This window comes from Thamnophis elegans, chromosome 9 (assembly GCF_009769535.1).
Source record: "Thamnophis elegans isolate rThaEle1 chromosome 9, rThaEle1.pri, whole genome shotgun sequence".
Lineage (NCBI taxonomy): Eukaryota > Metazoa > Chordata > Lepidosauria > Squamata > Colubridae > Thamnophis > Thamnophis elegans.
In genome coordinates, this window is record NC_045549.1 from 5,240,950 (window position 1) to 5,255,650 (window position 14,701).

Sequence of the window (14,701 nt, forward strand, 5' to 3'; positions counted from 1 at the left end):
CACACACACACACTAACACACATATATAAATATAAATAAGTCAAGGTGGCAAACACACACAATATTCCTTCTTCTTATTTTCCCCACAACAACCACCCTGTGAAGTGGGTTGAGCTAAGAGAGAGCAACTGATCCAATGTCACCCAGTCGACTTCCTTGCCTAAGGCGGAACTAGAACTTAGCATTTCTTGATGATTGACCCCAAATCACCCACCCAGATTTTATACCTAGGGTGGGACTAGAACTCACGGACTCCCAGTTTCTAACTTGCCACCCTAATGAACTGGACCCAACAGGCTCTCTGATTCTTCTGCAAATTGTTAAAGGATCTGGTTAAAGATTTTCAAGGCTTCATGTTAGGATGATGGTTGAGTCTCTTTTGTTGGTTCTGTCTTCCAGTCAGCTATGTGCTTTTTCTTGGATATTCTTTGTTTTATGTTTATTTTATTTTTTAAAAAAATTGCAAGCTGTCCAGAGTTGCTATAGATTCAGGTGGCTCAACATTCAAATAATACATTAATTAATGAAATGAAGGGATGAAGGGACCCAGTGGCTCAGAGTCTAAGACACTGAGCTTGTCGATCAGAAAGGTCAGCAGTTCAGCGGTTCGAATCCTTAGCACCACGTAACGGAGTGAGCTCCTGTTACTTGTCCCAGCTTCTGCCAACCTAGCAGTTCGAAAGCACATAAAAAATGCAAGTAGAAAAATAGGAACCACCTTTGATGGGAAGATAATAGCGTTCCGTACACCTTCGGCGTTGAGTCATGCCAGCCACATGACCATGGAGACGTCTTTGGACAGCGCTGGCTCTTCGGCTTTGAAACAGAGATGAGCACCGCCCCCTAGAGTCGGGAATGACTAGCACGTATGTGCGAGGAGAACCTTTCCCTTAATGAAATGAAAGCATCTCATTTGGTCACTGGAGGAGATTACTACCTGCAGGAGGTGAGTAACTACTTAGAAGACACCTTTAGTGAGTAAATACATTAAAAGACCAGATAAATTTGGAATCACTGAATGCAAAACAAATCCATACAGTACTAACTCGGTGTTACTCATACATTCTTGGTAGTAGAAGCCATTTTGAAAGCGGCTGACCTCTGCGGGACAGACCAGTGCATTAACCTAATGTATGATTTATTAATTTGCCGAATTCCAGCTTAAAACTGCACCCAGCCTAGCAACTGGCTAAATTATCCAACATATCATTCTGAAGGGCCATTGTGCTGCTGTGTGTCGTTGTTCGGCAGTCCCCAATTACAGTCTAAAAGAGCATAAAGTCAAACAAGGTAATTCAGCAAAAAAAAAATTCCCATTGAATGCAGCACTGAGCGGCGTCTTCAGAAAGGAATAACTTAGCACGCATTTTGAAGGTCAAAACATGCTTTTGGTAAAAACCAGAAATATTGCAGACTAAACCGAACAGAAATATAAAAGACAAATGTTAAGCTTATAAGGGTTATATATATATAATATATATATTGCCCAATATATATATATATTGCCCAATACAAATGGCTTTTCATGGAACTTGTTCTGGAAAGTAAATTTTTAACTGCCAATTGGAAGAATGCACAAATAGGAAATGGCCCCCATCTTCAAACGGAAGTCCTTAATCTTAAAACATTCTGGAAATGGATGAAACAGCTAATATTGTATATCATAATTAACTAAACAGATGCATCGAAGATGGGTTTGTCTAAACAACATATTCATCCATGCAGTGAATACAAAAACATTGCAGAATGATCTAATGCAGGGGTGACCAACCTTGGCAACTTTAAAATGTGTGAACTTCCAACTCCCAGAGTTCCCCAGGCAGCAGAGCTGGAATTCTGGGAGTTGAAGTCCGCATATCTTAAAGCTGCCAAGAGAATTCTGGGAACTGAAATCCAGAAGTGATGTAGTTGCCAAGGATACCCCTGAATAAATAATAAGGTGCCAACCCAGTTTATGTTACTTCCACTGTTTATTCTTCTGAATTGGACATTTCAAGTGAATTTGAGTATCCTAGAAAATATAATATGCATGACTGCTTAAATTGCAGTCAGCTAATAAAATGATAGAAACTGGTGGAGGAAAGGGAATGTGGTTTTAGGATACAGGCAATCCTCAACTTGGGACCAATTGCTGAATGACCATCCAAAGTTATGACCAAAAAGGGGGACTTAAGATCCGGATTTAAAATTCTGAGGGTCGGGCTTCCTCTGCAGTCAGGTGACTGAACTACAGTTGGCCTACTATTTTATTTTAAATGAGTTCTTTATTATTTTTGCATATAATTCAAGGCAACGAACATATCCCACACATCTTCCTCCTCCTATTTTTACCACCACAACCCTGGGAAGTATGTTGGGCTGAGAGAGAGGGACTGGCCCAAATTCACCCAGTTGGCTTTGTAACTAAGGCGAGACTAGAACTCACAGTCTCCTAGTGATTGGCCCAAAGATACCCAGGCAGGTTTCATGCCTAAGGAGGAGCTAGAACTCACAGTCCCCTGGTGATTGGCCCAAAATCACCCAGCTGGCTTTTCATGCCTAAGGTGGGACTAGAACTCCCAGTCTCCTAGTGATTGGCCCAAAGATACCCAGGCAGGTTTCATGCCTAAAGTGGGACTAGAACCCATGGTTTCCTGCTTCCTGCCTAAAAACATGTTTCTCCATTTCTGATTCTGCCTTTTTTAATATTTCCTAGGATATTTCATTCTTCTAGGAGAGGGGTAGGTTTCTAACTTCCTACAGACCCTAAACGGTTTCAGACAAGCAGCTGTCCAATGTCTTCTTAAATGCCTCCAGTGTTGGAGCTCTCACTCGACTGCCTAAAGCAGCATTTTATAGTGTGGATCCTGAATCGATTTGCAGTGAATTTCATTTGTATCACCCACGGGTTTTTTTGGCAGGGGGAGGGAAAATGTAAACATTCATTTAAATCCTATATAGGCAATTCAGTGAAAGTGGCCCATATTGTCAATTTTGGCAAAAGCTATCTCCACAAATTGGACCTGTTAAGGAAAGATACATTTGTGTTGTATTCTGTGACTTTTAAAATATTTTAAACCCTGTATCCCTTACTCCTTTCATCTCCTTTCGGCATCGCTTATTAAATATTTTAATACAAATCTGAATAAATGCCTGCGGTTTTCGGTAGTACAGTTTCTATGTACACAATTTTTTTCCCTAATGTTTGCATCCGTTTTTCTCAAACGTAAGCATTTCAAGCAAAGTTTAGAACTACGTGTTTGTATAGGTCATTTTCTCTGGGTACATACATGCATTTCTGAATCAGAAAATTGGCTCATCAGAAAAGAGGGGAGGGGGGAAGCAGACTTTTTAAAAAAAATTTTATAATTTTTATAATTTTTTTAACTAAAACACAAATGCAAATTAAATCAGATTCGGATATACTTATTCAGTCCCCGGCACAAAGTAATAATCTTAATGTCTATGGAGATTCTCCGTCATCCAGGTCACGGCTGTCCCAAAAGTGCTTTTTCAAGAGACAACTGGACATTTTTTTTTCTTGAAAACGTTTTTGCTTCTCATCCAAGAAGCTTCTTCAGTTCTGACTGAAGGGTGGAAGGATTTATATTCCTTGCAGTCACCTGGCATAGGAGCCGTGTTGCAGCGGTGGGTTTCAATTTTTTTTAGAACCTCTTCTGTAGGTGTGGCCTGCTTTGTGGGAGTGGCCATGTGACTGGGTGGGAGTGCCATGTAAAACGTGGTGAAACTCACTGAACAACGCTCTTGCTTAGCAATCAAAATGTTGGCTCAGAAACTCTGGCATTTGAAGCACGCAGGTCTTAAAGCTGTCAAGTTACAAGACCCTTGCACCCCTAACCCTTTAGAGAGAAAAAACCCCAGGGGTGTTCAAACTTGACAGCTTTAAGACTTGTGGACTTCAACTCCCAGAATTCCTCCTCTCACTCTTCATCTTGATGATGGGCGGACGGATGAGGGGAGGGAGCTGGAACCAGTTCTAAACGGCACTGTAGATTTGTGGAACCTCTTCTATAGAAGAGGTTGGAACTGGCAGGAACCCACCCCTGCCATGGTGGCACAGTGGTTAGAATGCAGCATTGCAGGCTCATTCAGCTCACTGCCAGGAGTTGGATCCTGACCAGCTCAAGGTTGTCTCGACCTTCCATCCTTCTCCAAGGTCAGTAAAACGAGGACCCAGATTGTTGGGGGCAACAGGCTGACTCTGTCAATCGCTTAAGAGACGTCTGGAAAGAACCATGAAGTGGTATATAAGCCTAAGGGCTGTTTATCTTTGTCCATCCCACCAATTGAGCAATGTCATATATATGCGGTACAATGCAGTGAGATATGTACAGATCTGCACATTGGAGAAACAAAACAACCACTTCACAAAAGCATGGCCCAGCGTAGGAGAACAAAGCCATCAGGACAACATCTGCATTTGAAAGACAAAGGCCACCCTTTGGAAGACATCAAAGTTCACATTCTAATTTGGAAGAGGGGTCAAAGAAGCCCTCTACATTAAGATTAAATAGTCCTCTCTCAACAGAGGGGTGGGATACGACACCTCCTATCCCCTGTTTGCAACACAGTCCTTTCACACCCATTTGCACTATTCTGGTGACCCTGAGGACACAGATAAATCTCCAAGTAGCCTCAACGACTCTCAGAAAGAGAGCTAACGACCAGAGGACTGCAATGGAATATAAACCCTTCCATTCTCCACCATTCAGTCAGAACTGAAGAAGCTTCTTGGATGAGAAGCAAAACGCCTTCAAGGAAAACAAAGCCCAGTTGCCTTTTGAAAAAGCACCTTAATATTTATAGAGATTAAAAACCAGTCTGCTAGCTGGCCAGGGTTTACAGCATTTATTTATTTTTTGATCTTTCTAACTGTGAATATGGAAGATATGCTTGTTTAATAGCCCGTGTTAACTTGTTTAATTGCCTGTGTCAACTTATATACCTTTACAATTCCCTGCAAAGCTTGCTTGTCTTTTAATTATGTCTGGAACAGCTGGATCCAACGAGACAGAAATTATGCAGCATGAAGCTTTTTATATCGGAGTTAGATACAATAAAACTTCCATGAAATATTCAGAGTCTTCTGACATGAAATTTACAGTCCTCACAGAGCGAGCCTTTGACAAACACTGCGAGCTAAATAAAATGTCGTGTTCTTTCGCTCTTCCTCCCATAATAATTTCTGAAACGAAGACATGGAGAGGGGGGTGGGGGGCTCACCTTGTGGCCCCAATAAACTTCTTGAGTTTGTTTCTGTTTGCGATAACTACCTTTCCACGAGGCCCAACGTCATTCCCCCCCCCTCCCAACTTACAAAAAGAAATTTAACTTCTGACAAATGCCAGCCGGTGGATGGAAAACAGGTTTATTTTAAAACTGATAACTGATAACTGCAGATCCTGTAAGATATTTGAGTCTTGTTTGCAGACAGCAAAATAGATTAAGTATGGGTTCTTCTTCTTTATCTTTGGTTGGCCTGTCCCTTTTTTTAAAGTTTGCATGTCCATTAGATGTTATTTTGAGAAACAGGGATTGCATCTGTTGCTGTACTTCCACCCTACGGTTGATCCAGAAGGATGGATGGTGCAGGACAAGGAGAGAGATAGCAAAGGATGCGGTCTTTTAAATGTCTTAAGTCTGCTGTGTATCCTCTCCCTCTCTTTCTCCATCCCTTCCCATTTCTCTTTCTTTCTCTCTCCCCCTCCCTCCTTCTCTTTTTCTCCCTTTCTCTCCCTCTATTTTTCTCTCTTTCTCTCCCACCCTCCCTTCTCATCTTTCTTTCTCTCTTTCTAATTTCCTCTCTTTCTCACTTTCTCTCCCTCCCCCTTTCTCTCTCCCTCCATTTTTCTCCTTTTGTCTTTCCCTCCCTCCTCCTCTCTTTCTCTCTCCCTCCTCCATTTTTCTCCTTCTCCCTTTCTTTTTACCTCTTTCTCTCTTCTGTCCCCTCTCTCTCTCTTCCTCTCCCTCTTTCTCTCCCTCTTTCTTTCCCTCCCAGTCTTTTTCTCTTCCCCCCTCTCTCTCCTTTCTCTCTCCGTCTTCCCTTTTTCTCTCCTTCTCTTTCTTCCTCTCTTCCTCACTCCTCCTTTTTCTGTCTCTTTCTCCTTCCCTCCATTCCCCTCCTCTTTCCCTCTCTCTTTCTGTCTTCCTCCTACCCCCCCCTCTTTCTTGTTTAGCTACCCTGCTGATTTTAACTGGAGAGAAACTATCATGCTGAGATATGGCAGTGGTCCTTGTGGCTTTAGAATAAGTGGTTCACTTCCCCCCCTCTTCTCATTAGGCAAACAATTTTGGTTGTTCCTTTTTCCTCCTGTTTCAATTGAATCGCTGAATTTTTTTTTTAAAGTATTTTCTGTCCCAAACAATTTCTTCTACCCTTTGAGAATAGGAAAAAGATGCAAGGCAATTAAAGATGGTTGCAGTATAACTAGAGCTCGCATTTAATACACAGCAGTCACTAAAATTCTTTCATGACTTGTGGCTTGGCTTCAATAACTTTATTCCTATGAACTTTCTTTTTCCTGGGAAAACACATTCCTGCCAGCTAAAAGAGGCCCAACAGGAACACTGAAGTAACTCTTCCCATGTAGATTGACCTGTTTGATCACTTCCAAAGGCTGAACTGCACTTCGGATGGGACTCCTTTAAAAAGCTCTGCACAGGCAGTCCTCAGCTTACGACCACAACTGAGACCAAAATTTCCACCGCTAAGCGAGGCATTTGTTGTCAGTTTTGCCCCATATTACAGCTTTTCTTACCACCATTGTTAATCACTGCAGTTGTTAAATTAGCAACACAGTTGTATAGAGCAGTGTTTCTCAACCTTAGCAACTTGAAGATGTCCGGACTTCAACTCCCAGAATCCCCTTGCAACTCCCAGAATTCTGGGAACCGAAGTCTTCCTCTTTTCAAGCTGAGCTGCACAACTGGGGTGAATCTAGACCAGTGTTTCTCGACCTTGGCAACTTGAAGATGTCCGGACTTCAACTCCCAGAATACCCCAGCCAGCGAATGCTGGCTGGGGAATTCTGGGAGTTGAAGTCCGGACATCTTCAAGTTGCCAAGGTTGAGAAACACTGGTATAGAGAATTTGACTTTGTTCATCGGAAGGTCACGAAAATCACCTGACCCCGGGACTCCGCAACTGTCATAAGTACGAGCCACTGGCCAAGCATCTGAATTTTGATTACGTGACACCATGGGGATGTTGCAATGGTCATAAAGTGTGAAAAACTTTTCTTAAGTCAAGTATTTCATTGTCGTCGTAACTTTGAATTGTCACTAAACAAGCTATTGTGAGTTGAGGACTACTCCGTATTTCTTTAATTATCTACTGTATGGATTACTCTGCTTGATGATAAGAAGCAACCATTTAAACCAGAGGTGGGGAAGAATGGCCTCTTTATGCCTTGTGGATTCTGGGAGTTGAAGTCCACAAATCATAAAAGGGCCGTCATTCAGGGGTGGGCTGCAGGGGGTTCGCACGGGTTCAAGCGATCCTCTAGCTAGGATTCTGCCCAGTTTGGCGAAGCCCCAAATGCCACTCCTGGCTGGCCACGCCCACCCGGGAGTCTCGACGTGCCCCATTCATCATGCCAGATAAGTGTGAGGCCCGCACGGAGACTCAGGGAGGGGGGGAAATGGGCCTACCCGAGGTTCCGGAAGTCCAGAAATGGGCCTGTTTCCGGCCTCCAGAGGGCCTCTGATGCTTGGGGGAACCAGTTTTCGCCCTCCTGGAGGCTCGAGGAAAGCCTCCGGAGCCTGCAGAGGGTGAAAGATGAGTCTACCGGAGGTTCCGGAAATCTGGAAACAGGTTCCGGAAGTCCAGAAATGGGCCTGTTTCCGGCCTCCAGAGGGCATCCGATGCCCAGAGAAATATTTTTTCACCCTCCCGGAAGCTCGAAGAGGGTTTCTCCCTCCCGCCGTGGGAGGAAGAAACAACCTCCCTCCCGCCGTGATGCAGGAGGCCGACTGGGCCATGCCCACCATGTCCACGCCTACTCAGCAACGGAGCAATGAACCCGTTGCTGCAATTTTTGAAGCCCACCCCTGCCATCATTCCCCACCCCTGATTTAAACCACTCCAGCTGTGCATTTGCGTATATTTCCCCCCCACCCTCCCCCCCCCCCAAAAAAAATCAGTTTTGGCCTACGAGCTGCACCGTTGAATATGCAAGTAACACTTTGAACGATGTACCCATCAAGGTATGACAGAGTGTGTCAGCAGAGAGAACATGCCTGGCATAACTGATTTTATTTTGGATTCGTTTCCGTTAACAGGTTTCATTTTGATGAATCATGCTCGGAGCGTGCCACTTAATATCAGATTCCTCTTGCCAAATTCTGAGCACATTGAATCTCTCAACATATGCATAAAGTTTAGAAATGTTAATGGAAACGAGGCCTAATAGCATTTGCTTCTTTCCGCTAGTAGAAGTAAAAGGGATTCTCTCCCACCCCCCACCCACCCCCTTTTTACACAATATAGGAAAAAGAAATCCCCATTTAAAAAATATTTCTTCCCCCCCCCCTCCTTCCTTTCCAACTGTATATTCATCATCAGGCTTAAGCATGTTAAGACCACACTCTGATCACATTAAGATAACGTGGATTTTGAAACGTGTGTTTTAAAGGGCAATAAATAGTCGTCTCCATGAGATGGGCAGCAGAGAATTTGATAATATATATTTTTAGAAAATAAATGGAGGAGAAAAGTTTACAAATTCAGATTACTTTTTTGTGGTTAGTTGTGAAGTTGTGTCCAACCCATCGTGACCCCATGGACAACGTTCCTCCAGGCCTTCCTGTCCTCCCCATCCTCTGGAGTCCATTGAAGCTCACGCCGACTGCTTTGGTGACTCCATCCAGCCACCTCCTTCTCTGTCGTCCCCTTCTTCTTCTTTTGCCCTCCATCTTTCCCAGCATGAGGCTCTTCTTCAGGGAGTCCCTCCTTCTCATTAGGTGGCCAAAACATTTGAGTTTCCTCTTCAGGATCTGGCCTTCTAAAGAACAGCCAGGGTTGGTCTCCTCTAGGACTGACCGGTTGGATGGCCTTGCAGTCCAAGGGACTCAATGCAGGAGTCTTCTCCAGCACCAGAGTTCAAAGGCCTCCATTCTTTAGCGCTCAACCTTCCTTGTGGTTCAACTTTCACAGCCATCCATTGCAACTGGGAAAACCATAGCCTTGATTATACTTTTGTTGGCAGGGTGATGTCTCTGCTTTTTAGGATGCTGTCTAGATTTGCCATCGCTTTCCTCCCCAGGAGCAAGCGCTTTTTAATTTCTTGGCTGAAGTCCCCATCTGTGGTGATACTGGAGCCCAGGAAAATAAAATCAGGGACCTTGGAGGTCTTCTAGTCCAACCCTCTGCTCAAGAAGGAAACCCTTTACTATTTCAGACAAATAGTTGTCCAATCTCTTCTTAAAAACCTCCAGTGATGGAGCACCCACAACTTCTGGAAGAAAGTCATTCCACTTGTTTATTGTGCTGTCAGGAAATTTCTCCTTAATTCCAGGGTGCTTCTCTCCTTGATTAGCTTCCATCCATTGCTTCTTGTTCTGCCTTCAGGTGCTTTGGTGAATAGCTTAACTCCCTATTCTAGCAACTGTGCCTCATGCGTTTTAGCCCTTCAGTCCCTTTCAAGATGGGTGACATAGAAGTTTGATAATAAATATTATTTAAAAATAAAATAAAATAAAGCAGGGTAGAAAAAGTTACCCATTCAGATTGCTTAACCACCAACCAGAGATCTATAAGTCTTTCTGACAACACGACTCTCAAAAGTGGTGCAGGGAGTTTTGCTGTTAATGTATCCTGTGTGATTTATGCTGCAGAGGGAAGTGAGAAAACCCAAAACAATGAACTTGAACAAAAAAGAAAAAAAGAAACTGGGGGAAAATACATGAAATGCTGGAAATGATCTACTTGTGGCCACCCAAATATTTTGCAAATGAAATTTTATTTGGCCTGAATGCCATCTTTTGTATAACACTTTAAATCAGTGGTTCCCAATGTGGGTGGTACCGGCTCTTGGGGGGCAGTGGGATGACTTAGGGGGGCGCTAAGAGGCAAGGGGGGCAGCAGGGGGCTCTAAGAGGCAGGGGGGTGCTAAGGGCATCATCTACTAAGAACAGTGGTTACTAAATTTTACTGAGTTTACTAAGTTACTAGTTACTAAGGTTCTTGATAAATGACTATCAGACTTTGAAAATCTGGTATCACTGGATCAAGTTCAACAGTTTTGTTGAATTAACATCAACTAAAAAGGTTTTTAAATTGGATTTTGTATAAATGTCCAATTAATTGTTGCAGTTTTGAATTTTACTGTTACTATCTTCCTTCCGTCATGCAAACCGCCGAGTCACATGACCCCCCCAGCCGCGCCCACCAAGCCACGCCCACAGAACCGGTAGTAAAAAAAAATTGAATTCCACCACTGGGAGGGGGGCACTGAGGATCAGTTTGTAGCACCAAGATGGTGGTGGACTGAAAACGTTTGGAAACCACTGCTTTAGATGGTTCCTGTGATTGGATTCTCTTCCTCCTTGTGGGGTCATTAGTGCTCTCTGAGCTTCATGGTTTTCCTACAAATGTTTCATTATTGAACTAGGTAATAGCATCAGTGCTAGAAGAGAGGGGGGTTGTAGATTGGGGGAGGTGGAGGAGGTAGGGTCCTTGGTGCTCTCTGAGCTTCATGGTTTTCTTGCAGTCATTTCATTACCCAACTACGTAATATCATCATTGTTAGAAGGGAATGGTGGTTCCTTCAACTGAGAAACTATGAGCATCGTAGACCAAATCAAGTCAAAAATTGTTGGAAGCCTGGTAGTCAGCAAATCAGCCATCAGTAGGCACATAGAGATAAACAACATTTACAAACCTGTTCTGACCCCCCTTCTCTGTCCAGGAACGAAAGCCGAAACCAACTTAAAGGAGAATGTTTCTTTTAATCAGTCCAGACTCTTGTTGGCTGCAAGCCACATAAGCAAAGAGATAAGCACTCTGGCAGCAAGGCCCAGAAAACTTGGCAGCAATGCAAACGAACTCTGGCAGCAATCCAGCCTGCCAAGTTTGTTTCTTGTTAATCCTTAACGTGAACGTTGACTTCTGCAAAAGGGCGTGGCACAAGCAGTCTTTTTTATAACCAGGAGAGGATCTTAATGAGCATCAGCTGAGCGTAATCACCTCTTGTAATTACGCCATTGTTCTTGACGCCGAGTAGCCCTTCGACGGCGTGCATCCCGGAACAACTTACAGGTGTGTTCTGGATCACTCATTCTTGTCTCCTCCCCACTGATCAAAGCTCAGGCGTCACCTGGTGACCAACTAATCTCTCCTCGCCCTGCTCGGAGTCGGAACCCTGTCCAGGGTCCTCCATCTCCTCCAGGGCCGACTCATAAGACCTCTCGCTGTCGGAGGCTGGCGGCAGCTCCAACGGCTACTGCCGGGCCACAACACAAACCATACAAAAGAGACAGTCAAAAAGCTAAAACACCTCCTGGCCAGCAATCAACACCTGTTAAGCAGAGAGTAACACCAAGATTACCCATACTGGACAACCAAACAGTAAACAGGCTAATCAAAGAACCATGAAGCACACACCTACCAACACCTAGAGGGCAAATCTATTGTATATAAATAGTGAGTCAACCGCACTCCCTTCTGGCACTAACATTGTTTCCTATTCGGGTTGATCAAACGCCTGCAAAAAAAAAAAAATCAACCATGTTCAGAGAGCGCTAAGGATCCCACAGTTCAGAAATTGTGGATACTCCCAACACTGGAAGTTTTTAAAGAAAAGATTGGACAACAGTCACTCGTGCCCTTGTGACCTCTAGACTGGACTACTGCAACGTGCTCTACATGGGGCAGCCCTTGAAGAGCATTCGGAGACTTCAGCTTGTCCCGAATGCAGCCGCGCGAGCGATCGTGGGTGCACCTCGGTTCACCCACGTAACACCTATCCTCCGCGAGCTGCACTGGCTGCCTATTGGTCTTCGGATACGCTTCAAGGCGCTAGTCGTCACTTATAAAGCCCTTCATGGTATTGGATCTGGGTACTTGAGAGACCGCCTGCTGCCAATTACCTCCAATAGACCGATTAGATCCCACAGACTAGGCCTCCTCCGAATTCCATCCGCCGGCCAATGCCGACTGGCGACTACCCGGAGGAGAGCCTTCTCTGTGGCTGCTCCGACCCTCTGGAACGAGCTCCCCGTGGAGATTCGAACCCTCACCACCCTCCAGGCCTTCCACAAAGCCTTTAAAACCTGGCTGTTCCGACAGGCCTGGGGCTAAAGAGCTTTTGCCCCCCTCCTCGAATGGTATGACTGCTGTGTGCTTTTAAATTGTGTATTGTTATGTTCGTCTTTTTTATTCCCTGTCTGTACCCCCTTCCCTGATTTGAATTGTGAGCCGCCCTGAGTCCCCTTCGGGGAAAAGGGCAGCATATAAATGTAATAAATCAATCAATCAATCAATCAACCATTTGTATAAAACGGTATAGAGTTTCCTGCTTGAGCAGGGGGGCTGGACTAGAAGATCTTCAAGGTCCCTCCCAATTCTGTTATTCTGTTCAGTCCTGAGCTACAAATAGTCTCTTCTACTTATTTCTTCTTTGTTTTGGAATAATAGTAAAAATAAAAATAAAAACCAAGCAAATTGACCTTCACTAGTGACCTTCACTAGTTACTCACTTTAGCCTTCAATAACATCGGTGTTTAGCCAAACCTAACTAACCTTGGAACACTAAGCAGGATAAGCCCCCAATAAAACTTGGATAAATGACCTCCAGACTACAGGGGGTCCTCAATTTAGAACAGTTTGTTTAGTGATTGTTCAGAGTTACAATGGCATTGAAAAAAAGTCACTTATGACCATTTTTCACACTTAACAACCATTGCAGCATCCCCATGGTCATGTGATGAAAATTCAGATGCCTGCCAACCAACTCATATTTATGACGCTTGCAGTGTCCCGGGGTCATGCGATCCCCTTTTGCATCTTTCTAATAAGCAAAGCAGTGGTGGGTTCCGGATCCCGTTGCAACCGGTACGCTGCAACGAGGCCCAGTGTCCACCACATGAACGCACACAGCACGCGCATGCGTACTTACGGTCTGAGATGCTCCGCGATGCCCCCACGACGCTCCAGCTGCTTGGTGGAGCATCGCGCAGTCACCGTATGCTCTGTGCGTGTGTGGAAGCCCCGAAGAGTTCAAATACAAGTAAGGACGGCGGGTGGACCCTCCGGAGCATCGTACTGGAACGGTACCGGTGCTCCCGGCAGGCACCGGTACGCCCGTACTGGGGCGTACCGGTCGTAACACATCACAGGAGCAAAGTCAGTGGGGAAGCCAGATTTGATTAACAACTGTGTTCCTAACTTAAGAACTGAAGTGATCCACAGGGGCTGAATTCACTTAGCAAATGTCTCACTTTGGGCTCAATTGTGGTCATAAGTTGAAGACTACTTGTATTTCCTGGTTCCAGATTCTGAAGCTGAAGGCTATACTGGGAATTAGTATTAGAGGGCCATAGCAAGCCACCTTTTATTTTTAACCAAGCTTCCCTGGGAATCACAAATCTTTCAGCACTAAAACAACAACTGCTGTTTCGTTTGATTTTGATTTTGCGGTAGAGTCATCACCATAGCTCAGCTAGATAAGAATCTTTATTGCAGACAAGAATATAGCCACATCAATCAGATGATTATCCCCTGCTAGTAATAGTACAGAAATGAAACCTTTACTAATAGTTGAAAGTCGTTTTTCCCCCCTCCCATCCTTCCGGTGAACTTAATTGATTCTTGGCAAAGCATAGGATGGCTTTTAAGCCAAGTGGCATATTTCCACAATTGTCTATCTCCCCCTTCAACAATTTCTTACGGCCAAGAAAACCACACAAGGGTGCTCCAGAAATCACCAAGAATTAACACCAAGAAGACTTGACGTTACTATGAACACAAACGTTTCACCTCCTTTCAAATCAACATTACCTGAAGTGTTACTATCACTTTTTAATGCCTTAGTAAGGCCACACTTGGAATATTGCATTCCAGCTTTGGTTGCCACCGTATAAAAAAATCATGTTGAGAGTCTACAAAAAGAGCGCAGAGAAGAGCAAAGAGGATGATTAGGGAATTGGACATATAACGAATAACGGTTACAGGAATTGGGTACGTCTAGTTCAGAGGTGGGTTCCTACCAGTTCGCACCTACTCGGTAGAACCGGTTCGTCAAATCTACCGAACCGGCTAGAAGAGGTTCCACCAGTGGACCCGGAAAGCAGGCCACACCTACAGAAGAGGCTCCAAAATATTTTGAAACCCACCACTGGTCCTTGGATATGATTATTCTACACTATCATGCTCCTATTTATAAAACTCATAAGTGCCTCTGTGAAAGGTAAGGATGACTACTGCGTTTGTGGTACAATCGGAACATTGCGTGTGTTGAAATTGTTTTAACGCGAACCAAAGATGCCTTTTAAAAAACAAGTTTACATCCTATTCTTATGCATGCCAGTGCTGTGTGAGAGGTAATTTAAGGTGGTTCTGACAAGTGTCGTCGGCATCTTCATATCTGGTCACATGGGCGGCAAGCCACTCCTATCCGGTCACATGGGCGGCAAGCCACTCCCACAAAGGAGGCCACACCCACAGAGTAGGTTCGAACAATTTTTGAAACCCACCACTGGTCTA

At 44.3% G+C, this 14,701-nt stretch overlaps 1 protein-coding gene across 6 annotated transcripts in view; it reads left to right on the forward strand.

The window, feature by feature from the left end:
- The window catches only part of CTNNA2 (catenin alpha 2), a 459,621-nt gene that overhangs the window by 367,564 nt on the left and 77,356 nt on the right, over positions 1 to 14,701 (forward strand). The window lies entirely within an intron of this gene.